Here is a 26,685-nt window from a genome sequence, read left to right on the forward strand (position 1 = left end):
TATACAGTGATGTGTATAAAATGGATGACTAATAACCTGCTGTATAAAAAATTAATTAAATTAAAAACAATGCCTAGCTAAGGAGATAAAAGACCTGTATGAAAAAAACTATAAGACACTGATGAAAGAAAGTAAAGCTGATACAAACAGTTGGAGAGATATACCATGTTCTTGGATTGGAAGAATCAGCATTGTGAAAATGACTATACTACCCAAAGCAATCTACAGATTCAATGCAATCCCTATCAAACTACCAATGACATTTTTCACAGAAGCAGAACAAAAAGTTCCACAATTTGTATGGAAACAAAAAGACCCGAAGAGACAAACAATCTTGAGAAAGAAAAATGGTGCTGGAGGAATCAGGCTCCCTGACTTCAGACTATACTACAAAGCTACAGTAATCAAGACAGTCTGGTACTGGCACAAAAACAGAAATATAGATCAGTGGAACAGGAAAGAAAGTCCAGAGATAAACCCATGCACATATGGTCACCTTATCTTTGATAAAGGAGGCAATAATATACAATGGAGAAAAGACAGCCTCTTCAATAAGTGGTGCTGGGAAAACTTGACAGCTACATGTAAAAGAATGAAATTAGAACACTCCCTAACACCATACACAAAAATAAACTCAAAATGGATTAAAGACCTAAATGTAAGCCCAGACACTGTAAAACTCTTAGAGAAAACATAGTCAGAACACTCTATGACATAAATCACAGCAAGATCCTTTTTGACCCACCTCCTAGAGAAATGGAAATAAAAATTAAAGTAAACTAATGGCAACTAATGAAACTTAAAAGCTTTTGCACAGCAAATAAAAACGTAAAGAAGATGAAAAGACAGCCCTCAGAATGGAGAAAATATTTGTGATTGAAGCAAGAGACAAAGGATTAATCTCTAAAGTATACAATCAGCTCATGCAACTGAATATCAAAAAAACAAACAACCCAATCCAAAAATGGGCAGAAGACCTAAATAGACATTTCTTCAAAGATGATATATAGATTGCCAAGAAACACATGAAAGGATGCTCAACATCACTAATCATTAGAGAAATGCAAATCAAAACTACAATGAGGTATCACCTCCACCAGTCAGAGTGGCCACCATCAGAAAATCTACAAACAATAAATGCTGGAGAGGGTGTGGAGAAAAGGGAACCCTCTTGCACTGTTGGTGGGAATGTAAATTGATACAGCCACTATGGAGAACAGTATGGAGATTCCTTAAAAATCTTAAAATAGAACTACCGTATGACCCAGGAATCCCATACTGGGCATATACCCTGAGAAAGCTATAATTCTAAAAGAGTCATGTACCACAATGTTCATTGCAACACTATTTTCAATAGCCAGGACATGGAAGCAACCTAAGTGTCCATCGACAGATGAATGGATAAAGAAGATGTGGCACATATATACAATGGAATATTACTCAGCCATAAAAAGAAACGAAACTGAGTTATTTGTAGTGAGGTGGATGGACCTAGAGACCGTCATCCAGAGTGAAGTAAGTCAGAAAGAGAAAAACAAATACCATATGTTAACACACATATATGGAATGTAAAAAAAAAAATTGTTTCTGAAGAACCTAGGGACAGGACAGGAATAAAGTCACTGATGTAGAGAATGGACTTGAGGACATGTGGAGGGGGTAGGGTAAGCTGGGAAGAAGTGAGAGCGTGACATTGACATATATACACTAACAAATATAAAAGAGATAGCTAATGGGAAACAGCCACATAGCACAGGGAGATCAGCTCCGTGCTTTGTGACCACCTAGAGGGGTGGGATAGGGAGGGTGGGAGGAAGATGCAAGAGGGAAGGGATATGGGGATATATGTATATGTATAGCTGACTCACTTTGTTATAAAGCAGAAACCAACACACCAATGTAAAGCAATTATACTCCAATAAAGATGTTAACAAAAAAAATTTTTTTTAATGAATCACTCTTTTTCAAGTTAAATGACAATAAATTTGAGTTCCTTTAGAGCATGGAACTGTCTTGTGCAATCTGGTAATCTCTGTTGTACTTATATCTGTACTTGTCATATATGTACTTGTGTACTTACTGATTTAAGACTTTATGACACTTTTCACCATTACCCTTCTTAATTCAGAGAAATTAAACTAGTGGACTCTCTTTTTTCTTTCCTTTTCTTATCATTCCTTTAAATAGATGAACTTATTTGTTTTATTATGTGTGGCAGAAAACTCATTATTCTTATTGAAACGTTGCTTGTACTGTAAAACTAAATGAATCCCCTTAAAGAATCCTAGAAATAGGCATTGACTGACAAATGACAATGCAGAAAAGCCTTTAGATCATTTCTTACGGTGGGTATGTTTGCCAAGTAGCTTTCTAGAATGATTGTACCAATTTACCCATCCACTGGTGGTATATGAGAGCTTCAGGTGTTCCAAATCCTCACCAATACTTTGCTTTGTCAGTGTTATCAGTCTTTAAAGTTTTAGCTAGCTTGGTGAATATGTGCGATATTTCATTGTGATTTTAATTTTTTTTAAGTTTTTTTTTGATGTGGACCATTTTTAAAGTCTTTATTGAATTTGTTACATTATTGCTTCTCTTTTTTTATATTTTGGTTTTTTGGCCACAAGTCATGTGGGATCTTAGCTCTTTGACCAGGGATCACACTCGCATTCCCTGCATTGGAAGGCGAAGTCCTAACCATTGACCACCAGGGAATTATGCTTTGTGATTTTAATTTTCATTTCCCTGATGAGTAATGAGATGCCAATGCATAATATATCGGCTGTTTGGATATATTTTTTTGTGAATGTGTCTATTAAAGTCTTTTGCCCCGCACATCTGTAGCTTAGGAGAGAAAAAGGACGCAAGGTATAATTTTAAGGAAATTTTGGAATTTCTTCTCAATGGACCCTTTCTCTGCGTTACCCTGTGCCCCAAACCCTACCTGATCAGCCCCAAATCAGATTTCTGTTTCTTGTATTCAGTGATACCTCCACTCTCTACTTGGGCTCTATCTTCCTGGGCCGTATTTGGAAATATTCTCAGGGAGATAGCCCAGGTGAATATGAACTCATATTATGTGCTTTCCATCTTTCAAAATTCATAGTCCCATATTGGTTGCCATCCACGGCCCGAAAGAGTTGTTATACATATTTTTACACAGTTATAATGGCAGTTAATGGGGAAGGATGAATCTGATACCGGTTCTTAACTGTCTCTGGAACTACTGCTCCTCAAGTATTTTTTATTGTTCTGTTTATTCTTATTTTATAATTTTTAGTTCTGTGTTCTTTGGTTTTTCTCTTAAAAGTTATCCTTGAGGTTAAAACATTCATCCTTAACTTATTAACATTGAATACAAATTAGTATTTTTTCACTTTATGATAATACTTGGAACTTCAAACTTTAAAGTCCTTTTATTCTCCTCTCATCTTTTATGTTATAGTTGCCATGCATTTTAATTCTACATATATATTTGATTCTACAAGGCTTGTTATTGGTCTTTACATAGTAAATGATCTTTTATACTTACCTGCATATTTACACTTTCTAGTATTCTTTCTTTTTTTCCTGCAATTCTGTATGATTTAAGATTATTTTCTTTCTACTGAAAAAATTCCTTTTGATGTTTAACTTCTTTCCGTTTCTTTCATTATTGATTACCTTATTTTTTTTTAACATCTTTATTGGCGTATAATTGCTTTACAATGGTGTGTGTTGGTTTCTGCTGTATAACAAAGTGAATCAGCTATACATATACATATATCCCCATATCCCCTCCCTCTTGCGTCTCCCTCCCACCCTCGCTATCCCACCCCTCTAGGTGGTCACAAAGTACCGAGCTGATCTCCCTGTGCTATGTGGCTGCTTCCCACTAGCTATTTTACCTTGGATTACCTTATTTTTTGAAGGTTAGTTTCACAAAGTGTAGCATTTTAGGTTGGCAGTGGGGGTTTTGGGGGGTTTTTTGGTCTTTTTTGGCATGGTAGAGGTGTCATTCTATTGTCCACTAGCTTCTGTTTTTTTCTGTTGCTATCAGTATTGGTTTTGCTCTGATTTATTGTTATCTGGTAGCTTATAAGATTTTATCTTTTTTTTTTTAAATTAGCATTTTTACTATGATGCATCTAAGTAGGATTTACTTTTGATTTATCTTGCTTAAGGTTCCTAACCCTTCTTGAATTTCTGGCCTGATTCCTTCTGTCCATTTTGAAGTACTCTGATCCACCGTCTCTTCAAATAATGCTTCTTCCTTCACACTCTTTCTCGCTTCTGGAACTTCCAACTACGTGTATGACCTTTTTCTGATGATCTTTTCACTATGTTTCATTTTTCCTTAATTCCCTTGTATATATTTTCCATTAATTACTTTCCGTGTTTCAGTCCAAATATTTTCTATTGACATGTCCTCAAGTTCACTAATTCCTTTTTTTAGCTGTGTCTTATCAGCTGTGATAAATTGGATTGTCTGAATTCATTTATATTTATTATCTGGTCTTTCTCTTTGTCCTGTTCCTTGGTATTATTGGTAATTTTTAAATTGAATGTTCAACATTGTGCATTAAACTGTCTTGGTTGGGAGATCAACTCAATGCTTTGTGAAGACCTAGAGGGATGGGATAGGGAGGGTGGGAGGGAGACTCAAGAGGGAGGGGATATGGGGACATGTGTATGCATATAACTGATTCACTTTGTTGTACAGCAGAAACTAACACAACATTGTAAAACAATTATACTCCAAAAAAGTTGTGAAAAAAATAAACAAATAAAAAACAAAATGTCCTGGTTGCCTCAGCACCTCCTGAGTAATTTCAAGGAACTTTAGCAATCTGACTAACTATCAGATTCTTGATTCCTAATTTTGCAAATAACAAAGTAACACAAATGTCAGAAAGCCTTTTTATATATTAATGCCTCTCCATTACATATTACATTATATGTACCTATTAATACATTATTATTCTATATTAAATTTATTTCTGTCACTGATGACACAAGTATTTTCCCCTTATTAAAAACCACCTTCCATTACATATCATTTATCACTTTTTTTATGAAAGTTAACTGTAGCCAAAAAAAAAAAAAAAGACCCAAACAAACAAAAATTTAAATTTGGGAAGAAGGAACTGATACTTCACTTATACCTCATACGTTTTACAAGCTTATCAGTTTACACTGCAGAACTCTTTTCCCCATTTCCTTTCTTTTTATGATTCTTTCACTGTCCCAGGGCTATCATATACAGATACAAAGAAGATTAACAATGTCCTTTTACCTTTCATATTCTTCAAAATCTTATAACATTGTGAGTTTGGGCTCCTTTCTGTGTCTACTGTATTCAGTGCATCAGAAAATTAGACTTTAAAATTACACTTTCTCTTTCTGGCTAGTGTCAGTCTTATGCTTGTTAGAAGAGAACATTCTTTTAAAGCCAGATTTCCCATGAAAAAATGTTAGATTGACTTCACTGACAAACACATCCTGGTAACATGTATGCCTGAGGAAATCGTGTAAGAAACAGTTATGTCGGCCTGCTTAGAGTTAAAAAGAAACTGTATTTGATACACTTTCACATTAATATGAATACTAGGTATCTAACCCTCAAATGCTGTTTGCTAAAGGTGTTTTGCAGAAGGACTTGACATCAAAAAGAACATCTAGAGAACAGCAACCCAGAGGGATGTATGCAAGGTAAGCAGGTCATCTCAGGCCTAAGGATTTGGGATGTGATTATCTCAATTCAAAACATTCTAGGGAACTGTGTTCCCCTCTTCTAACTCTCCTCATCTTGGCTAGCACAGATCTAGGGTCAAAATCCTAACAAAGAATCTGCAAAATAATAGGCCTCCAGAACTGATTTCCTCCCTGCTGCGCTGAATTTCAATTATCTCACCACTACTGTAGGAGTGCAGTTTTCCAACTAACATCTCACTGAGAATGCCAGGGGACTACAGGGGAGAGAGGAGGATGGAGAGCCTTCTTGATCCTTTATCACTTAAAGAAATGCACAGACAAAGATGAAAGTAGTTTGACACCTATAATCCCTTGAGAAGAAGACTGAGGACCTGGCTGTCAACTTAAATACCACTTGAGAGCACACAAAACAAATGAAAGGAAGTCAAAAGGTACATCAGACAAAAACAAAGGTTGGCATTGAGAAAGGCCAGCCCACAAGACAGCAGAGATAAGATTTGAGACCTGAGAGCATCAGGGCAGATTTAAAATATCTGAATTTCCAGAATAATTGACTGTGAGGTTGTTATGGCTTCTTCTGTCTTTGCTGCCCTTTCCTGCTCTTTCTTTGGAAGGAAACATATAGTTCAAGCCCTACAGGAGCTCTCTTAGCACATGGTAGTGGTTAAAATTATGAAATGTGAAGTCAGACAGACCAGAGTTCAATTCCCAGCTGCCACTTGCTAGACTCAATGAACTGGATCAATGGGCTCAACCATCCTGAATCTTAATTTCTTTATGGGTAACTTCCTACTCCACAGGACTGTTATATCTGTTAGCAATGGGCAGCACTAAGCCTTGTGGGTAATTCTATAGACATGTTAAAGAGATATTTGAAAGATCAACTTTGTGCTTTTGGGATGGATATTATGAAATATGGGCTGGCTGAGCTTGAGGAGCAATCTTTCTGACCGTGCCTGGGTTAGAAGACATCATTTTGCTGCATTACCATGGGTGTAGGAATGAGGGCAGCATTTTTGAATTTGTCACTATAACAAGATGCTAGGGTAAGCCCTGTATAAGCAGGAGAACCATTCCTATGCATTTTACAATACATGTTATCATGGGAACATGTATTAAACATGATAACAAAATTATCACCTTGAACAAAGATTTGTTGTTACCTGCTATGTTCAGGGCAATGGCTTAGGTACTGGGAATTCAACCGTCTTCAAGGTCAGCCAAGAGATGGATACCTAATTAGCACTGAATTACACCATACCTCCCCCCTGCACATATACATAAAGAATTGTTGTTACTAAATTATGTTTAGGTGTGGTAACATCAGCTTTATTGACAGTGTTATAAAAAAGATCCCTAAGAAATGTGCTGAATTGTGAGAATGCTGTTGATTAAATCACAAAGAGTTCTCTTTACACAGCCTCAGGATAAAATTCTGCCTGATCCTAGTTTAAAGAATAGTTGTAATTCTCTTAAGAAATTGATTTGTTTTATCCAGGGGATATTGCGACTCTTGTTAAGTGACAGGGATTCCTTGTTTGCAACTGGTTTATGGAAAAGCAGTAAACTATGGCCCAATCATGGTAAATCTGTAGGTCACAATAATATTCATTTTAACATCATATTGTTATAATTTAAGTATTTTTGAAAATTTCCTGAAATATTTTCTGAAGCATCAAAAGGTACAAATAAGTACCCAATTAACTGGTTTTGAGCCATTTTCACATTGCCTGTGAGAGAGGATGGCTGGTCCTCTCACTGAGTTAAAGGAAGTGGTATCTACAGATGAGAGTCACACTGAAGAGAGTATTTTGTGCCTTCTTACATTCTTCTGCTCTTTCTTTTACCTCAGTGTTACACCAGCATTCCTTAGAAGAGAAGAGTAAAACAAAGAGGGATTCTGGGCTGGTGGCCACAGAGTAATTCTGGAAAACTTGTGGAGGTCCATGCTGAGCTTTCAGATGGACAACTCTGGAAACTGATACCATCCCATGGGTGTCATGAAAGAACAAGGTAAGGACAACAGAAGACCTAGTCACATGTCTCCAGCACAGCATCTAACTCCCTCTCAACTGTAAAACTGTGTCCCAGTCATCTTTCCCTGAATTGCATTTGTATATGATAGAGTCAAATTATTTAGCACAAAACAACTAGAGGAATAGGCTACAACAGCACTTTCAAACTATGTTTCTGAGATACAGTTTCACAAGAGCTGTTAAGGAGTCATCCTCAAATTTAAATCAAAAATTGTTTTATGATCAAATATATTTAGAATATTTTAGGTTGATCAAAGATTTAAAAAATGTATTTGTTTTGCTTTGCTGTAAAATCTCTCCTAATGCACTCTGTAAATATTCAGGAGGGAAATGTACTTGAATGAGTCATTTTCCCAAATTGTTTGCCCACAGAACACACTTTCTCTGAACTAAGAGCAACTAAATATCACAATAGTCTAGTGTTCTGTGGAATACAGTTAGGAAAATTATGGTTTCTAGTAAGAATAATAGAGTTCTTGAAGTTTTAGTGAGTTATAGAAAACGCATCATTTCTGATAAGAAATTAAAATGCAGTAAGAACTTTTTAAAATTTAAAATAATTAAACTATAAGGTTGGACTAAATATTTTATGACAAATTTCATTCTAAATTTAAAAGTCATTTTGAAAGAAATTTTTATATCTCTAGCAAAATAATTGGTACCACTTTAACATACGACTTCCCCCTAAAAATATACAGATTCACACACACAAACACAGATACAAAAAAAAGTGTATCGACGCTCAGACATATACAGAATACTTTAAAATGTTAAAAATATACAAGAAGGCTTGATAAGAGTCAGGCCCAAGTATTAATTATAATTAAGTAGATTAAATAAAGTAATTCCATGTATAATAAAGTTGAAACTCAGAGAACAATAAAAAGAATAATTCAAATAATAGTTTTGAAAATACAAAGTACATTCACAAATTTTTACAAAAAGTGTTATTTCATTGTCCCTGTACCTAAGCTCCTATATGATGGTTTTTAAGTAATAGACAGTAGAAACTCCTGGGGAAAGGCTTCTGATTCAAGATGCCACACTTAGCTCATCTATTTACCTCTTCTTCTTCCCAGAACCACAGTAAAATGATCACAAGATAATATAAAATGGTTTACATGCCAATAGTCATGAAGAAAATAGAAGGGGGTTAACAGCAGACACAGAGTCCAATACATTTCTAGGAGACGTTCTATAATAGGTAGAATAATGGCCCACAATGATGTCCACACTTCAATCCCAAGAACCTGTGGATATGTTACCTTACATGGCAGAAGGTATTTTGCCAATATGATTAAGGTTACAGATCTTGAGATAGAGAGACTACTCTGGATTATTCAGGTAGGCCCAATCTAATCACATGAGTCCCTGAAAGCAAAGAACTTTTCTTGGCTTTGGACAGAGACAGAAGTGGGGCTGGGAGGAGGGTGCAGGGCTGGAGAGAAAAATGCAACACTGCTGGTTTTGAAGGTGTAGGAAAGGGGTCGTCAGCCAACAAACGCAAGCAGCCTCTAGAAGCTGGAAAAAGCAAGGAAACGGATTCTCCTCTCGAGCTTTCAGAAAGGAAGGAAACCCTAGTGACACATTGATTTTAGTCCTGTGAAATGCGCAATGGACTTCTGGCCTGTAAAATAACAAAGTTGTGCTGTTTTAAGCTACTATCTTCAGGGTAGTTTGTCATAACTACAATATAAAACTAATATATACCTAATGCACGGATACTGGTTGATGAAGCAGGACAGAAAAAGCTGTGATCCAGCATTTGCCAGCATGGGACAATGGCCAAAGAGGAAAAGAAAGAAGAAATATGAAGTTTTAGAAGATCAATAAAATGTCTCGATATCAAACATGAAGTTCCAAAAAGATGATATAGGAAACACAAGACAGGAAGTAGGAAAGAAATAATGTAAGTGAGGTTCCCAGAATTAAGTGAGGACAAAAGTCTTCAGATTAAAAGGGTCCACGAGTTGCCCAGTTCATGAATCACTGAATGAAGACCTACTACCAGATACATCACTGTGAAATGTCTGAATCATTTTAGGAAGAAGAAATGATGCTAAACATTTAGAAAAGAAGATAAATGACCTTTAGAAAGTAGAGAAAATAAGGTTGTCAAGGACAAGCAACATCAGATATTGAAGGTCAATGGACAAATACACTCAAAGCCTTGAGGGAAATTATTTTCATGAATTTTGAACAAAAGCCAAACTATCAATTAAATGTGGTGACACATAAACCTCAGACTGAAGATTAATATGACAAGTTTTTTCATGCACATTTTCTTAGGAAGTTCAGGAAAATGGAGCAGTGAACCAAGGAACAAAAGATCTAGGTCAGTGGCACCAACTCAGAAAGCAAAAGCAGTTGCTGGACTACAGCTCAGCCACAGGCTGGCAGAGCAAAAGACCTGGCAGGCCAACCTGACCTGGAAGAAGGAGGCCTCCAAAAGGTAGCCTTTGGGAAAGAAGGGGTTAGATTCCAAATCCACCCATGCCTTATCACCTCCGTCACTCCATCTCCTACACACCATCGTCATCTCAAGTCTGAACTAGTACAGAAGCCTCTTAAATGCTCCCTGCTTCTAGTGCCCCCATATATTCTAAATATAACATCCAGAGCTATCTTTTGTTTAACATTTTTAAAATTGAAGTATACTTAATTTACAGTGTTGTATTAGTTTCAGGTATAGAGCAAAGTGATTCAATTATACATATAACTGAAGTTACATATAAATGAAGACTCAGGGGCAGCTCCAGTCTTTATGGTCTTCCTTCCAGGACCCGGCTGGTGGAGCGGCCTGTCTGGAATATGCCAGACAAAGGCGTTCTTGACTTTTTTTTCCTGCTGTGGACTCCTGGCAATTTTGTGAAGCTTACGGACCCTTCCCAGAACAATATTTTTAAACATAATAAAATCACATTAAACTATATTTAAGTTAAAAATATATATATTGTATGTATGTATAATTTTCTATTGTATATAATTTTCCATTATAGGTTACTATAGGATATTGAATATAGTTTCTTGTGCTATACAGTAGGTCTTTGTTGTTTATCTATTTTATATACAGTAGTGTGACTATGTTAAACCCAAATTCCTAATGTCTCCCCCCACATCCACCGCTATCCCCTTTGGTAACCATAGGTTTGTTTTCTATGTCTGTGAGTCTGTTTTGTAAATAAGTTCATTTATATCATTTTTTTAAATGCCACATATAAGTGACATCATATGATATTTGTCTTTCTTTGTTTGATATTTCATTTAATATTATATCTCTAGGTCCTTCCATGTTGCTGCAAATGGCATTATTTCATTCTTTTTTATGGCTGTGTACTATTCCATTGTGCATATATACCACATCTTCTTTATCCATTGATTTGTTGATACACACATAGGTTGCTTCCATGTCTTGGCTATTGTTAAGAGTGCTGCTATGAATGTTGGGGTGCATGTATCTTCTCTATTTACAGTTTTCATTTTTTTCAGATATATAGCTAGGAGTGGGATTGCTGGATCATATGATAGCTCTGTTTTTAGTGTTTTAAGGAACCTCCATACTTTTCTCTACAGTGGGTGCACCAATTTACATTCCCACCAACAGCGTAGGAGGGTTCCCTTTTCTCCACACACCTTCCAGCATTTATTACTTGTAGACATTTTAATGATGTCCATTCTGACCAGAGTGAGGTGGTACCTCTTTGTAGTTTTGATTTGCATTTATGTAATAATTAGCAGTGTTGAGCTTCTTTTCATGGGCCTATTGGGCATCTATATGTCTTCTTTGGAGAAATGTTTTTTTAGGTCTTCTGCCCATTTTTTGACTGGGTTGTTTGTGTTTTTTTGATATTAAGCTGTATGAGCTGTTTGTACATTTTGGAAATGAATTCTTGGTCGGTAGCAACATTTGCAAATATTTTCTGCTAGTCTGTAGGTTGTCTTTTCCTTTTCTTGGTAGTTTCCCAGAGCTATCTTTTTGACACATCAAACTGAACATGTTACTCATGCTCAAAACCCAATGGTTTCCCATCATACTTAGAGCAAAATTCTATTCTTTGGCCCACAAGCATCTAACAGGTTTGGCCACTGGCTGACATGAACTCCAGTTTTATTTCTTATCAGTATTACCTTTCTCACATTTTTTCAACAGTAATGTCCTTTTGGGGCTCATCCAACATGACAAGCACTTCTTACCTCAGTACCATCACCCTTGATTTTTTTTTTTTAACGAATTGATTGGAGTATAATTGCTTCACTATGGTGTCTTAGATTCTGCTTTATAACAAAGTGAATCACCTATACATATACATGTATCCGCATATCTCCTCCCTCTTGCGTCTCCCTCCCACACTCCCTATCCCACTGCTCTAGGTGGTTACAAAGCACCGAGCTGATCTCCCTGGGCTATGCACCTGCTTCCCACTAGCTATCTGTTTTACATTGGGTAGTATATATATGTCCATGCCACTCTATCACTTCGTCCCAGCTTAGCCTTCCCACTCCCTGCATCCTCAAGTCCATTCTCTACATCTGTGTCTTCATTGCTGTCCTGCCCCTAGGTTATTCAGAACCTTTTTTTTTTTTGATTGCATATATATGTGTTAACATATGGTATTTGTTTTTCTCTTTCTGACTGACTTCACTCTGGATGACAGCTTCTAGGTCCATCCACCTCACTACAAATAACTCAATTGCGTTTCTTTTTATGGCTGAGTAATATTCCATTGTATATATGTGACAAAACTTCTTTATCCATTCGTCTGTCGATGGACACTTAGGTTGCTTCAACGTCCTGGCTATTGTAAGTAGTGCTGCAATGAACATTGTGGTACATGACTCTTTTTGAATTATGGTTTTCTCAGGGTATATGCCCAGTAGTGGGATTGCTGTGTCATATGGTAGTTCTATTTTTAGTATTTTAAGAAACATCCATACTGTTCTCCATAGTGGCTATATCAATTTACATTCCCACCAACAGTGCAAGAGGGTTCCGTTTTTCCACACCCTCTCCAGCATTTATTGTTTCTAGATTTTTTGATGATGGCCATTCTGACTAGTGTGAGATGATATCTCATTGTAGTTTTAATTTGCATTGCTCTAATGATTAATGATGTTGAGCATTCTTTCATGTGTCTGTTGGCAATCTGTATATCTTCTTTGGAGAAATATCTATTAGGTCTTCTGCCCATTTTTGGATTGGGTTGTTTATTGATAGTGAGCAGCATGAGCAGCTTGTAAATTTTGGAGATTAATCCTTTGTCAATTGCTTCATTTGCAAATATTTTCTCCCATTCTGAGGGTTGTCTTTTTGTATTCCTTATAGCTTCCTTTGCTGTGCAAAAGCTTTGAAGTTTCACTAGGTCCCATTTGTTTATTTTTGTTTTTATTTCCATTCCTCTAGGAGGTGGGTCAAAAAGGATCTTGCTGTGATTTATGTCATAGAGTGTTCTGCCTATGTTTTCCTCTAAGAGTTTGATAGTGTCTGGCCTTGCATTTAGGTCTTTACTCTATTTTGAGTTTATTTTTGTGTGTGGTGTTAGGGAGTCTTCTAATTTCATTCTTTTACATGTAGTTGCCCAGTTTTCCCAGCACCACTTATTGAAGAGGTTGTCTTTTCTCCATTGTATATTCTTGCCTCCTTTATCAAAAAAAAGGTGACCATATGTGCGTGGGTTTACCTCTGGGCTTTATATCCTGATCCATTGATCTATATTTCTGTTTTTGTGCCAGTACCATACTGTCTTGATTACTGTAGCTTTGTAGTATAGTCTGAAGTCCAGGAGCCTGATTCCTCTAGCTCTGTTTTGCTTTCACAAGATTGCTTGGCTATTCAGGGTCTTTTGTGTTTGTTCTAGTTCTGTGAAAAATGCCATTGGTAGTTTGATAGGGATTGCATTGAATCTGTAGATTGCTGTGGGTCATATAGTCATTTTAACAATGTTGATTCTTCCAATCCAAGAACATGGTATATCTCTCCATCTGTTTGCTTCATCTTTGCTTTCTTTCATCAGTGTCTTATAGTTTTCTGCATACAGGTCTTTTGTCTCCTTCGGTAGGTTTATTCTTTGGTATTTTATTCCTTTTGTTGCAGTGGTACATGGGAGTGTTTTCTTAATTTCTCTTTCAGATTTTTCCTCACTAGTGTAAAGGAATGAAAGAGATTTCTGTGCATTCGTTTTGTATCCTGCTACTTTACCAAATTCATTGTTTAGCTCTAGTAGTTTTCTGGTAGCATTTTAGGATTCTCTATGTGTAGTATCATGTCATCTGCAAACAGTGACAGCTTTACTTCTTATTTTCCGATTTGGATTCCTTTTATTTATTTTTCTTCTCTGATTGCTGTGGCTAAAACTTCCAAAACTATGTTGAATAATAATGGTGAGAGTGGACAACCTTGTCTTGTTCCTGATCTTAGTGAAAATGGTTTCAGTTTTTCAGCATTGAGAATGATGTTGGCTGTCGGTTTGTTATATATGGCCATTATTATGTTGAGTTAAGTTCCCTCTATGCATATTTTCTATAAATGGGTGCTGAATTTTGTCAAAAGATTTTTCTGCATCTATTGAGATGATCATATGGTTTTTCTCCTTCAATTTGTTAACATGGTTTATCACATTGATAGATTTGCGTATATTGAAGAATCCTTGCATTCCTGTGATAAACCCCACTTGATCATGGTATATGATCCTTTTAATGTGCTGTTGGTTTCTGTTTGCTAGTATTTTGTTGAGGATTTTTGCATCTATGTTCATCAGTGACATTGGCCTGTAGTTTTCTTTCTTTGTGATGTCTTTGTCTGGTTTTGGTATCATGGTGATGGTGGCCTCGTAGAATGAGTTTGAGAGTGTTCCTCCCTCTGCTACATTTTGGAAGAGTTTGAGAAGGATAGGTGTTAGTTGTTCTCTAAATGTTTGATAGAGTTCGCCTTTGAAGCCATCTGCTCATGGGCTTTTGTTTGTTGGAAGGTTTTTAATCACAGTCTCAATTTCAGTGCTTGTGATTGATCTGTTTATATTTTCTATTTCTTCCTGGTTCAGATTCAGAAGGTTGTACTTTACTAAGAATTTGTCCATTTCTTCCAGGTTGTCCATTTTATTGGCATATAGTTGCTTATAGTAGTCTCTCATGATTTATATTTCTTCTATGTCAGTTGTTACTACTTCTTTTTCATTTCTGATTCTACTGATTTGAGTCTTCTCCCTTTTTTTCTTGATGAGTCTGGCTAATAGTTTATTAATACTGTTTATCTTCTCAAAGAACCAGCTTTTAGTTTTATTGACCTTTGCTATTGGTTCCTTCATTTCTTTTTCATCAATTTCTGATGAAGAAATCTTTATGATTTCTTTCCTTCTGCTAACTTTTGGGTTTTTTTTTGTTCTTCTTCCTCTAATTGCTTTAAGTGTAAGGTTAGGTTGTTTATTTGAGATGTTTCTTTTTTCTTGAGGTAGGATTGTATTGCTCTAAACTTCCCTCTTAGAACTGCTTTCGCTGCATCCCATCAGTTTTGAGTTGTCGTGTTTTCATTGTCTTTTGTTTCTAGGTATTTTTTGATTTCCTCTTTGATTTTTTCAGTGATCACTTGGTTATTTAGTAGTGTATTGTTTTGCCTCTATGTGTTTGTATTTTTTACAGATTTTTTCCTTTAATTTGTATCTACATACTTGTATCTAGATACTTGATATGATTTCAATTTTTTTAAATTTACCAAGGCTTGATATGTGACCCAAGAAATGATCTATCCTGGAGAATATTCCAGAAGAAAGTGTATTCTGTTGTTTTTGGATGGAATATCCTATAAATATCAAGTAAGTCTATCTGGACTAATGTGTCATTTAAAGCTTCTGTCTCCTTATTTATTTTCATTTTGGATGATCTGTCCATTGGTGAAAGTGTGGTTTTAAAGTCCCCTACTATGACTGTGTTCATGTCGATTTCCCCTTTCATGGCTATTAGCATTTGCCTTAAGTATTGAGGTACTCCTATGTTGGGTGCATAAATATTTACAATTGTTATATATTCTTCTTTGATTGTCCCTTGATCATTCTGTAGTGTCCTTCTGTGCCTTTTGTAATAGTCTTTATTTTAAAGTCTATTTTGTCTGATATGAGAATTGCTACTCCAGCTTTCTTCTGATTTCCGTTTGCATGGATTATCTTTTTTTCATCCTCTCACTTTCAGTCTGTATGTGTCCCTAAGCCTGAAGTGGGTCTCTTGTAGACAGCATATATACAGGTCTTGTTTTTGTATCCTTTCAGCCAGCCTATGTCTTTTGGTTGGAGCGTTTAATCCTTTTGCATTTAAGGTAGTTATTGATATGTATGTTCCTATTCCCATTTTCTTAATTGTTTTGGGTTTGTTGTTGTAGGCCTTTTCCTTCTCTTGTGTTTCCTGCCAAGAGAAGTTCCCTTAGCATTTGTTGTAAAGCTGGTTTGGTGGTGCTGAATTCTCTTAGCTTTTGCTTCTCTGTTAAGGTTTTAGTTTCTCCATAGAATCTGAATGAAATCCTTGCTGGGTAGAGTAATATTGGTTTTAGTTTTTTTCCATTTCAACACTTTGAATATGTCCTGCCACTCCTTTCCGGCTTGCAGAGTTTCTGCTGAAAGTTCAGCTGTTAATCTTATGGGGATGCTCTTGTATGTTATTTGTTGCTTTTCCCTTGGTGCTTTTAATATTTTTTCTTTGTATTTAATTTTTGATAGTTTGATTAATATGTGTCTTGGCATGTTTCTCCTTGGATTTATCCTGTATGGGACTCTCTGTGCTTCCTGGACTTGATTAACTATTTCCTTTCCCTTATTAGGGAAGTTTTCAACTATAAGCTCTTCAAATATTTCCACAGTATGTTTCTTTTCCTCTTCTTCTTCTGGGACTCCTATTATTCAAATGTTGATGCATTTAGTGTTGTCCCAGAGGTCTCTGAGGCTGTCCTCAATTCTTGTCATACTTTTTTTCTTTATTCTGCTCTGCAGTAGTTATTTCCACTATTTTATCTTCCAGGTCACTTATCCTTTCTTCTGCCTCAGTTATTCTGCTATTGATTCCTTCTAGAGTATTTTAAATTTCATTTACTGTGTTGTTCATCATTGTTTGTTTGCTCTTTAGTTCTTCTAGGTCCTTGTTAAACGTTTCTTGTATTTTCTCCATTCTATTTCCAAGATTTTGGATCATCTTTACTCTCATTACTCTGAATTGTTTTTCAGTTAGACTGTGTTTTTTCTCTTCATTTGTTTGGTCTGGTGGGTTTTTACCTTGCTCCTTCTTCTGCTGTGTATTTCTCTGTCTTCTCATTTTGCTTACCTACTGTGTTTGGGGTCTCCTTTTCGCAGGCTGCAGGTTCATAGTTCCCGTTGTTTTTGATGTCTGCCCCCCATGGTTAAGGTTGGTTCAGTGCATTGTGAAGGCTTTCTGGCAGAGGGCACTGGTGCCTGTGTTCTGGTGGATAAGGCTTGATCTTGTCTTTCTAGTGGGGAGGACCTCGTCCAGTGGTGTGTTTTGGGTGTCTGTGAGCTTATTATGATTTTAGGCAGCCTCTCTGCTAATCGGTGGGGTTGTGTTCCTGTCTTGCTAGTTGTTTGGCATAGGGTGTCCAGCACTGTAGCTTGGTGGTCGTTGAGTGGAGCTGGCTCTTAGCATTGAGATGGAAATCTCTGGGAGAGCTTTTGCCATTTGATATTACATGGAGCCAGTAGCTCTCTGATGGACCAATGTCCTGAACTTAGCTCTCCCACCTCAGAAGCACAGGCTTGACACCCGGCCGGAGCACCAAGACCCTGTCAGCCACACAGCTCAGAAGAAATGGGAGAAAAAAAAGAAAGAAAGATAAAATAAAATAAAGTTATTAATTTTAAAAAATTAATTATTAATAATAAAAAATTTAAAAGTAATAAAAAAAGGAAAAAAAGATAGAAAAGTGCAACCAAACCAAAAAACAAATCCACCAATGATAACAAGCACTAAAATCTATACTCAAAAAAAAAAAAAAAGTACAGACAGAACCCAAGGAGAAATGGTAAAAGCAAAGCTATACCAACAAAATTACAAAAAGAAGCATACACATACACACTCACAAAAATAGAAAAGGGAAAAAAAAAAAAAAAAATATATATATATATATATATATATATATATATATATAAAGGAAGAGAACAACCAAATCAATAAACAAATCTACCAATGATAATAAACTCTAATTACTAAACTAAGATAAACATGAAAACAGAAACAAATTAGATGCAGAAAGCAAACCCCAAGTCTACAGTTGCTCCCAAAGTCCACTGCCTCAATTTTGAGATGATTCATTGTCTATTCAGGTATTCCAGAGATGCAGGGCACATCAAGTTGACTGTGGAGATTTAAGCCGCTGCTCCTGAGGCTGCTGGGAGAGATTTCCCTTTCTCTTCTTTGTTCGCACAGCTCCCAGGGCTCAGCTTTGGATTTGGCCCCACCTCTGCATGTAGGTTGCCTGAGGGCGTCTGTTCTTCGCTCAGACAGGATGAGGTTAAAGGAGCAGCTGCGTTGGGGGCTGTGGCTCACTCAGGCCGGGGGGGAGGGAGGGGAATGGATTGCAGAGTGAGCCTGCAGTGGCAGAGGCCGTCAGGACGTAGCAGGAGCCTGAGGCACACTGTGTGTGCTCCCGGGGAAGTTGTCCCTGGATCACAGGACCCTGGCAGTGACAGGCTGCACAGGCTCCTGGGATGGGAGGTGTGGATAGTGACCTGTGCTTGCCCACAGGCTCCTTGGTGGCGGCAGCAGCAGCCTTAGTGTCTCACTCCCGTCTCTGGTGTCTGCGCTGATAGCCGCCGCTCGCGCCCGTCTCTGGAGCTCGTTTAGGCGGCGCTCTGAATCCCCTCTCCTCACGCACCCCGAAACAATGGTCTCTTGACTCTTAGGCAGGTCCAGAGTTCTTCCCGGACTCCCTGCCAGCTAGCTGTGATGCACTAGCCCCCTTCAGGCTGTGTTCATGCAGCCAACCCCAGTCCTCTCCCTGGGATCTGACCTCCAAAGTCCAAGCCTGAGCTCCCAGCCTTCACCCACCCTGGCGGGTTAGCAGAGAAGCCTCTCAGGCTGGTCAGTGCTGGTTGGCACCAATCCTCTGTGCGGGAATCTCTCTGCTTTTCCCTCTGCACCCTTTTTGCTACGCTCTCCTCCATGGCTCCAAAACTACCCCCCCAGCCACCCGCAGTCTCCGCCCACGAAGGGACTCCTAGTGTGTGGAAACTTTTCCTCCTTCACAGCTCCCTCCCACTGGTGCGGGTCCCGTCCCTATCCTTTTGTCTCTGTTTTTTCTTTTTTCTTTTGCCCTACCCAGGTACATGGGGAGTTCCTTGCCTTTGGGAGGTCTGAGGTCTTCTGCCAGCATTCAGTAGGTGTTCTGTAGGAGTTGTTCCACGTGTAGATGTATTTCTGATGTATTTGTTGGAAGGAAGGTGATCTCCACGTCTTAGTCCTATGCCATCTCAAAGGCCTCTCCAGCTTCTTCTTTTTAAAAACCTTTATTTTCTTTTTTTTCTTTCCCCCATTCCCCATCCCACATCCCCCACTCCCATTCATAGCTCAGCTTTTTCTTAATATTAGTCAAAAGATGAAAGTACAAGTATTCTATTCCATACACATCGTGCACTGAGGCATGACAGGAAACAGTGTCAGTGTTCTTCCTCCACCCACGCTCTTGACTTTGCTGATTTGAGGCTTCTGTGAACTTCTTTGAGCTTTGGTGCTAATTTTGATGTTCTGTGAGCTGTTCCCCACAAGGGGTAATTTTGGCATGCTGGCGGTTCTTCCTCTTTTCCTTCCTTTAGCAATAAGTCTAGGGTGAGGTGTGGAGGAGGCATGAGGCTGGGGTGAGTTCATTTATGCCTCAGCTCATTGCCCTGTATTCGTCTGCCAAGGCTACCATAACAAAGTAATGTAGATCGATGGCCTAAACAACACGGTTTTATTTTCTCACAGTTCTGGAGGCTGGAGGTCTGAGAAGAGGTACTGGCAGGATCGATTCCTTTAGCAGCCTCTGTCCTTGGCTTGAAGATGGGCTCCTTGTCCCTCTGTGTTCACACGGTCTGCCTTCTGTGTGTGTGTGTGTCCTCATCTCCTCTTATGAGGACAGCAGTCATACTGGATTAGGGCTCATCCTCATGACCAACGTTTAACTTAATTACTTCTCGAAAAGTCCTACCTCCAAATGTAGTCATTTTCTGAGGTACTGGGGCTTAGGACTTCAACCAATTAACTTTGGTGGGAGTGCAGTTCAGCCCTTAGGAGCCCCCTTCCTCCAGATTCAAGGTTGGCATAGTCAGCCTTGGGTGTTACGTCTCTCCATTTCCCTCCTCTGTTCTGCCTCCCTCTTCTGCTTTTAAGAGCTCCCGTGGTTACATAGGGCCCATTTGGATAACCCAGGATAATCTCCCTTTTTTACAGTAAACTAATTAGCAACTTTAATTCCATCTGTAACCTTACTTCGCTTTTTCCATGTAATATAATATAGTCACAGGCTCTGGGATTAAGGCATGTGCATCTTTGGGGGCCAGAATCCTGCCTACCCCTCTAACAAAGAACAGAATCCATCCCACTTTTCAACAAATACCCATTCTCTCCTTTAAGGCTACTTGGGGCCAAACTCTTGGGGGAAATTTCTCCTTCCTCTTCGTATTTTTCCTGTTTCCATTGAGGATAAGAGTGTGAGCACGTATACTTCTGCCCCCTTCTCCACACGGGGATACAGTCTTTCTCCCAGAAGCGGAGCTCACCAATCAGGCTTGTCTGAATCAGTACATCCATTTGGCCAGGTTAGCAGAGGCTGGAGCCACGGTGTCAAGGGCAGAAAGCAAACCTCACACTTCCTCTTTCCCTTAATGTCATGGATCAATAGGGAGGCCAGGAACTTTTCCTCTGGCAGAGACATCCATCTCTTCTCCAACCTTCACATTTTCTTCTTTTACTTTCTGCATCCAGCCTGACAGGCCCGCTTGTCCTTCTTCCTGATGAGTGAATAAGTCAGCTTAGGACTTGCCCTCTACGGCCCTCTGTCTTTTCTTTAGTGCAAGAGGAGAAAAGTACCCCACTTCGTTTTCAGCTCTGAGTCACATTCTCCAATCCAGTTTTTATCCAGACTCCTGCTTTGAGATGATTAATTTTGCAAGTTCCCCATAATCTCAAAGCAGGAGTCTCTGGATAAAGGCACTTGCAAAATCATTGTCACCCATATTTTCTTTTGGAGTTAGCATATAATTCTCCTGTGATGTCTGTCAGCCAGCCTTTAGAGAGGAGGAAAAGAGCCTCTTAAAACTCAAACAAGAGCATCTATTTACTCTAGTAATGCTTCTGTGTGGAAACCAGAGGTTTATTTGAAGTCTTCTAGTATTTTCTACAGGATAGTATGACAAGGATGCTGATATAGAGGATCCCCACCTGCCCCTACTTTATCCACAAACATTCAATTTTTATCAGTATGACTTTCACATAAGCTTTTAGTTGAATAAGATTACATAGTGCTGAAAGCATTGTGTTAATACTAACTGATGTTAGTAAACAATCCTATTGTGATATCAGTGCAGGTTGGTATATACTGTTAGAAAGGTCTGCAGAGTCCAAAATGTCTTCCCTCACATGCCTGCTTGGTTTCTTGGTGAGAATGGGTGAAAGGTGGGGCTCAATGACGTCCTCTCTCTCCATACCATCTCTCTTTAGTTGTTGTTATGGATTTTGTGTTACAGGTTTTTTATGTCTCCCTAATTCATATGTTGAAGTCCTAATTACCCCATTATCTCAGAATGTAACCTTATTTGATGGCAGGGTCTTTATAGAGGTAATCAAGTTAAAATGAGGTCATCAGGTTGGGCCCTAATCTAATATGACTAGTGTCACTGTACGAAGGGGAAATTCAGACACAGACCCGCATACAGGGAAGATGATGTGAAGAGACACAGGAAGAAGGTGGCCACCTATAGGCCAAGGAGAGAGCCCTGGACAGATTTTCTCTCACAGCCTTCGAAAGGAACAACACTGCCTAAACCTTGATTTTGGACTTCTAGCCTCCAGAACTGTAAGACAATACATTTCCGTTGTTTAAGCCACCCAGTTTGTAGTTCTTTGTTACAGAAGCCCTGGCAAACTAACATAGCTGGGTAGTTGTGCTTCTTCTAAAGGGGCCCAGGGCTCTAAAGACCAAGGGAGAAGCTGTCTGAGGTAGGACAGACCCGACATGGTGTTATTCTGCCGTACTCTCTTGGCCAAAGCAATCACAGCACAGTTTGGGTTCATGGAAGGAGACATAGACCCTGCCTTCAGATGAGAAGAATGTCAGAGAATTTTCAGCACTTTTTAATCTGCCACAGTGACAGGACAGATGAGGATACAGTGGGGGTCCTGACTTTAGGGAATTTGTGTCAATAAGAGCATCTGTTCTTACTTTGGTAAGCAATTGTAAACTTTATATATTCTTACTAAGTTTATAATGATTCAATCCCAGTAAATGCACGTGTGCTCATCAATGACTGGGATTGAGATAAAGCAAACCTGGAGACCTGATTCCCTTATTAGTTACAGCCTTACAGGCAGTTCTTCTAGTGAGGGGTCAAGTCAGGGTTCTAGACCCCGACTGGAAGGGTCTAGAAAACCTGCTTTCTAGTTCCAAGCCAGCCTCTAACAAGCTGAGATACCTTGGGCAAATCAATTTACTTCTTTGCATTTCAGTTTCTTTATTAGGAAAAAGAGAACAAGGCCATCTTGAAAGCCTCTTCCAGCTATGAAATTTTATGACTCGATTAATTTTTTCACTGCATAATAAGAACTTGTTATTCCTAATAAATCAAAATTCCCATAAATGCATCTTACTGAATATTTGCTTTAAGTTTGCATCCACTATCTCCTCCAACCTGCTGCATCTTTGAAGAGTAGTGTTATCTGCTACCTTAGTTCATTTTTAATATATGTGGTCTACTTCATCCGCTCTGCTGTGCCTGCAAACTAGAATATTCTCCAATTATTTCAGTTCCAGGCTTTGTTGCTGAGGCTTAGAAACAGGGCTAACTGAGACAAACTGTGCCGGGAACTTTGGCCATATACTACTTGTCCACTAAACTCCGAACAAAGAACGCACATTTACTTCACTGTTCATGTCTATTGAAGGTAACTCTGAAACTGCCCTTGCCAGGAACTGTGACTCACAGATAAAAGATCCTGTGGGTAGTGAGCTCCGCCCAGAGCCATCCCACACAAAGACAGCATATGCTTTTGTAACACCCACATACTTATATTTTATGCTACAGATGGCACTTTAAGGTTCACTTATAAAGCATCATTGTCAAGCTCAGAGGTCAAATGCACTGAATAAAGTATCAATTTAATGGGAACTAGGGTTTGAAATACTTTCCTACTTTAGTAAATTCTCTGAGCCCTGTAAGAGCCTATAACAGGTCCAACGGAATGACCTCTTTAAACCACCAAAAACTCATTTACACACTCCTTGTAACAGATCCTTTAGTTCTACTTCTTTGAGCAATTGCTTTCTTTGTACTAAGCTTCAGAGCATATACTCTATCAAAGCAATTTAAAAGGTCTAACATTTTTGAAGAAAACCAAATGCAGAAATCTCTCTGCTGACCTCCTGAAAAGACAGAAGGCTTATCAATGAGATGTGAATGTTCTGCTTCCTTTAGGAGATTAAGGAACAGAGCTGTTTATCCTGATTTTATCCAGGCACCCAGATTCCATCTACAGATTTCTCGATGACAGAGGAGAATGGTTTCATAAAAACAGCAAGATGATTGTCAATCTTCACTTCACTTCTCCTCCCTACTCTCTCATTACGTGTTTGAACTTGCCCTTCTTTTTCATATCGTTGGCATTTCGTACTTCCTGGGTGAAGCGTATAGGTTGATGAGTGCTCAGCAAGTAAGGGCCTTCTTTTGCACATACAGGCCCTCTTCTATAAAAGTCTATCCCATAACTTGCTGCCCGAACCCTGTACCACAACCTATGCTCAATGTCCAATAAGGCTAGTCTGAAGATACTCCGAAACAGTTCATGACCCTTTGCCAGGGTTATATTCTTTTCTCTCCAGTTGTTCTAGTTCATTTTTAATTTCATTCAGCTCCTGAATTTTTTCCTGCTTGCTCCTGTCTCCAGGACTTCATTTTTAGTTTTGCTTTCCCTGTGTTTGTTGCTACATGATCATTATTTTTGTCTCAGCTTTAAATTTCTGGGAATATTTTTTCAAAGTAACTCTGTGGAAAAACTTATTCCTGCTTCAGCCCTTTGGGATCAACGTCTTGGTCATGGTTCCTTTGGCCAGTAAATTAACTGTATCTTCCCAGTGTGTTGAGGAGAGAGATTTAGCAATCATTTTGTGTAGAAGCATGTTCCCCTGTGTTCTGCATATATTCTGGGTGCCCACCCTCCCAATCTTTTCACACCTTCTCTTATCAGACAACTTTAAAGGCTGCATTGACACAGACATCATGAGAGTGTTACTGGATCCCAGCCTTTATCTCTGGGCTAGGGAATCAGAGCAAAGGTTGCTTCTTACCTTGATACCTAATGCATTAGTGTAGAGGATGTTGTTGGCCACTGATAGCTCAGCATTGATTTCCTCTCTGGAAGTTTCCCTCTGACTGAAGGAAGTTGCCTTACCCAGATTATGCTTCTGCCACAGGGGCATCCAGAATCCTATGACTGGTTGATTCAGGGATACATGACCCAGCGTCCTTGCCCAGAATTGGAACAATATTAAAGGTCCATCCCAGCTTCAAGTCATCCCTGAGTCTCTACTGTTACTGCATTACATTCCAGCTTCTCCCTCAACCCAATCCTGTTTCCTTTGCTCCCTCATAGGTATTTTTCCCTCTGATGAACAGTCTCTGATAAAACCTGCACATAAATCTCTTTACTGGAGTTCGTTCCTAAGACAGTGGTGATCTTTTCTTGCAATTAAATGTTAATTTGGGCTCCAAGGCCATGTTTCTCAACACAACCATTTCAACAGGTCATGGCATCTTCTGTAAATTCATGGTAGTGTCATAACAATGGATTCAGTATCGTGGTGAACATGAATGACATATGTTGATAAGCAGACATGACTGGAAAACAGCTGCGTTTACATGCTTTAAATAATATTGAGACTAAAACAGAATGTATAAATAGCTGCATAGTGCCGTGAATGTTGAAGTTACGCAATACAAATCATTGCATTGAGAATGGGTCTCAATAGACAACCTATTAAAACATAAGGATCCTCAGTTTTCCATAAAAACTCATGAAGAAGAAACTTCTTAACAATTTGATAGGTTAAGTGCAAGAAGCAAGGCACAAGTCAGCCCTCTTACCACAAAGTATAGTGAGTAATTTTTTTTTTTTTTTACAGTATAGAACCTGCTTAAAAACTATGAGGAAGTTGAGTTGGTATATAGATAAATTATCTCTAATTTATTTTTAAACTTTACACCGTATTTGGAGAATATGTGTGTGCATTTGGGGTAAGGGTAGGGACTCAGGTATAGAAAAATTTCAAGATAATAGTTTAGTGCTCTCTTAGTTTTATAAATTTTAAAATAGAATGTAAATATTGCATAACCCTACCCCATACACAAAGTTAAAGCTCCCTTCTAATTACGCCTATGGATGGCTTGTCTCTTTAGGTTTCTCTATCTGTAAAATGGAGATAACAATATTTACCTTCCTCATTAGGAAATGATGAATTTCCTAATGTGCATAATATGCTTTGAAGATGAAAAGCTTCATATAATTGTTAAGTGTTATTATTGTGCATAAATTTATTAGGTATCACAGGTGCACAATTCTGAAGAATACATTAAAGGTAAAATTCATAATGAATAGTCTTTGAGGTTGTAAACCTGAATTAAATATAAAGGGAAAAACAACCTTCTAAACATTAAACACAGATGGTAATGATTTTGTTCAGATTTTCCTTGTATATAGATTGGTTATATTTTACAATTAGACAAAGAGCTAAATAGGCATCAGTTAAGTTTTAAAAATCATGTGAAGCTTGGCTTTCAAAGCTTTGTCCATTCTTGGTAAAATTCTCAATTATAAAAGTTTAATAAAAGAATGCTTCTTTTTATTTATTTTGTGACTTTGGGGATTGATTGCTACAGCCTTAGGGTTTCACTCCAACACATCAACTATAAAATTTTGGCCAAAAGGCATATGGTCATAATATTCTTGATCCTTAAATACTCTCCTCATTGCCCAAAAAAGTATATTTTCATTCAGTATACTTCTTCTGCTTCAGGAAAAATAAATCCCATTACTGTGGTAAAGGCCTTGTTGAAATTCTCTTGGGTTCATAATCAAAGTAACTCTTGTGTGTTTCCTGACTTTGTGCTATAGTAATGTATTTCAAGGACAGCTGAGAGATGCATTTTTGCTTAACTTGTGACAGGTGGCATTTTATTCCCAGGCAGCTATCTGCTTGGAATATTGTCTACTTCTTGGCCATGAGCACAAATCCAGAGGGACCTGGGCTCAGTCTGAACAGCAGTGTCAGGCACATTCCTGGCTTATTCCACAATGTCTGTGCTGGAGCTGGGGCTCGCCTCTCATCCATCCAGAGAGAGTCAAGTGGTCTTGAGTGAAGAAAGATTTATGTTTTTTTAGAATGAAATAATGCCATTTGCAGGAACAGGGATGGACCTAGAGATTATCGTACTAAGTGAAGTAAGTCAGAAAGAGAAAGACAAATACCATATGATATCACTTATATGTGGAACGTAAAATACGACACAAATGAACATATCTACGAAACAGAAACATACAGACATAGAGAACAGACTTGTGATTGCCAAGGGGGAAGGGAGTGTGGGAGGGGAGGATTGAGAGTTTGGGGTTAGCAGATGCAAACTATTATATATAGGATGGATGAACAACAAGGTCCTACTGTACAGCACAGGGAACACATTCAATGTCCTGTGATAAACCATAATGGAAAAGAATATGAAAA

General features: G+C 38.3%; 1 long non-coding RNA gene across 4 annotated transcripts in view; it reads left to right on the forward strand.

Moving 5' to 3' along the window:
* Nucleotides 1-26,406, forward strand: part of LOC113612302 (uncharacterized) — a 70,879-nt gene extending 44,473 nt beyond the window's left edge. For 3 of the 4 annotated variants that reach the window (XR_003429805.1, XR_003429804.1, XR_003429801.1), the window contains 3 exons: nt 5,622-5,691; nt 7,547-7,707; nt 10,020-10,176. This is a non-coding gene — a long non-coding RNA (uncharacterized LOC113612302). Of the gene's footprint in view, nt 1-5,621; nt 5,692-7,546; nt 7,708-10,019; nt 10,177-22,716 lie in introns of those variants that run through there. The other variant, XR_003429802.1, reaches the window with a different exon arrangement.
* Nucleotides 26,407-26,685: the final 279 nt, after the last annotated feature.

This window comes from Aethalodelphis obliquidens, unplaced genomic scaffold, assembly GCF_003676395.1.
Source record: "Aethalodelphis obliquidens isolate GAN/ISIS:26980383/991018 unplaced genomic scaffold, ASM367639v1 scaffold3, whole genome shotgun sequence".
Lineage (NCBI taxonomy): Eukaryota > Metazoa > Chordata > Mammalia > Artiodactyla > Delphinidae > Aethalodelphis > Aethalodelphis obliquidens.